Genomic DNA, 2,042 nt, shown 5'->3' with positions numbered 1-2,042 from the left:
ATGCTAATGAGATCCCCACAGAATGAAACAGAGGAAGAATAGATCATCCGCACTTCCGGACAGCAACCTGACTTCCGGGAGGAGCACACACCTGGGTGGAGAAGAGAGCACCAGGCACAGTCCGGGGTCAGTGCTCAGTTGTGCTGACCCTGCAGGACAGGGTCTTGGCGCCTTCCGTCTTTACAAGTCTGGGCACCCTCACCTTTCTCAGGAAGCAGCTGGGGGGCTCAAACCACTAACTCTGGGCAGCGAGCGGGGCAAAGCAGCACCCACTAAGCCACCGGGGCGCTTAGAGGTGAAGTAAAGAAACTGCCAGGTACAGACAGAAACAGCGAGCAGACTTCGTCTCAGAGAAAGGAGGACGGTTCTTCAGCCTGAAGGACGGAATGCGGCCTGGTGGAGACTCAGGGAGAGCGAGGTGGTCGATTGCGTGAACTTATCACTCACACTGATTCTAGGAAAAGGTTCATGAGTATTGTCTTGGGGAATGTTGACACTTAGAGAGGGACTTGGGATTCACATCGTAAATATACATATAATTATGTATATATTTATACACATATATATACATATATAAAGGAGGAGACAGAGACAATATGTAAAAACCAAAAGCCCCTTGCCATTGAGTGGATTCTAACCCGTGGTGACCTCAGAGCAAGGGTTCTGAGGCTGCTCACCTGCCCAGGAACTGGGGCCTCAGCTCTCTCCCGTGGAGAGGCTGCTGGAGTTGAACCACTGACCTTGTGGTTAGCAGTCCGATGCTATCCGAGAAGACCTGTGAGCACACAGTGAGCCTACAACACCTTCGCTGAGTGCAGAGGCGTGGCATCCCAAAGCGGCGTGTCTAGTCGCAAAGCAGCAGTACTGGAAGTCACGAACCTGCTGTAGGGGCGTGAGGTTGCTCCATCTGGCTCTGCGACCCAAGTCTAGAACACCTCCTATGGAAGAAGGCCAGCCACCCCCCCCACACACACAACTAATCACGGTTTCGATAGGCGCAATTGTGTATATATATGGAGAGAGGGAGAGAGAGTAAGGAGAGATTGAAATCACGGAGTTAGACTCATCTCATGGCAGCATGCTCACCTCAGCCCCTCTTGGTGGTCCTCGTGGAGAGACAGATGGAGGGCAGAAGAGAGTGGGAGGTGAGGGAAGACAAGGGAAAAGGGGACAGGGGAATGAGGGAAGAGAGCTTCTTCATCCCGAACCAAGGCTTATATCTCTTTGGGGGCGCACAGCCCCTTAATTACAGGTAAAGACATCCGGCACAGGAAGGTACGACAGAAATGAGAGGGGACAATCTATATCTGGGGCAAGGTGACCAGACGTCCCGCTTTTGGCGGGACAGTCCGATTTTTAACAATTTTTCCCACGTCCCGCAGCATTTTTTAAAAGTCCCGATTTTTGGAAAAAATGCACCACAAGCTAGGGTATACGGTTTTCAGCTGCCATGTGGTTATTTCGCCAGGATATGAGCTTTATCCATGGTGTCCCGCTTAACCAATGTTAAAATCTGGTCACCTTAATCTAGGGGTATCCACGCAATAGGAAGGGGAGGTATTGGGGGTACATGTGTGACAAGATGAGCAGATCCCAGATTCAGGATGGCGGCCTAACTTTGGATGTCACTGAGCAGGTTTGACCTGTTCTCTGGCTCTCCATAGAGACCATTATCAGTAGGGTGTGAACCCACCTACAGTGGGCCAGACTGATGGCTGAAAGCCTTCAGGGAGAATAGCTCTAAGATCTGACCTCCCACCATGTGCTGGCAAGCAGCCTCTAATGTTTGGGGGAGACAAAGCTGGGGGAAAGTCTCTTCATAATCCCACAGCCTACCAAATGCTTGGGGGGGAGGGGGTGTGGCACTGGGAGAGGGGTGGAAGGTTTTCATCACCGCCCCGCCCCGGCTGCAGGGATAAGGGGGAGGGCCCTAGAGAGGCACCTGCAAGTTCTCTGTCTGAGGGGCGAGGGGGTTCTGTGAGACCGTGGCCCAGGGCTCAGAGGATCCGCACCAAGGCTATGCATGAGGTACCTTGGCAGCA

This window comes from Echinops telfairi, unplaced genomic scaffold (assembly GCF_000313985.2).
Source record: "Echinops telfairi isolate 266 unplaced genomic scaffold, ASM31398v2 ScPeMD7_1;HRSCAF=3_0, whole genome shotgun sequence".
NCBI classification, from domain to species: domain Eukaryota; kingdom Metazoa; phylum Chordata; class Mammalia; order Afrosoricida; family Tenrecidae; genus Echinops; species Echinops telfairi.
This window is presented reverse-complemented; position numbering follows the sequence as displayed.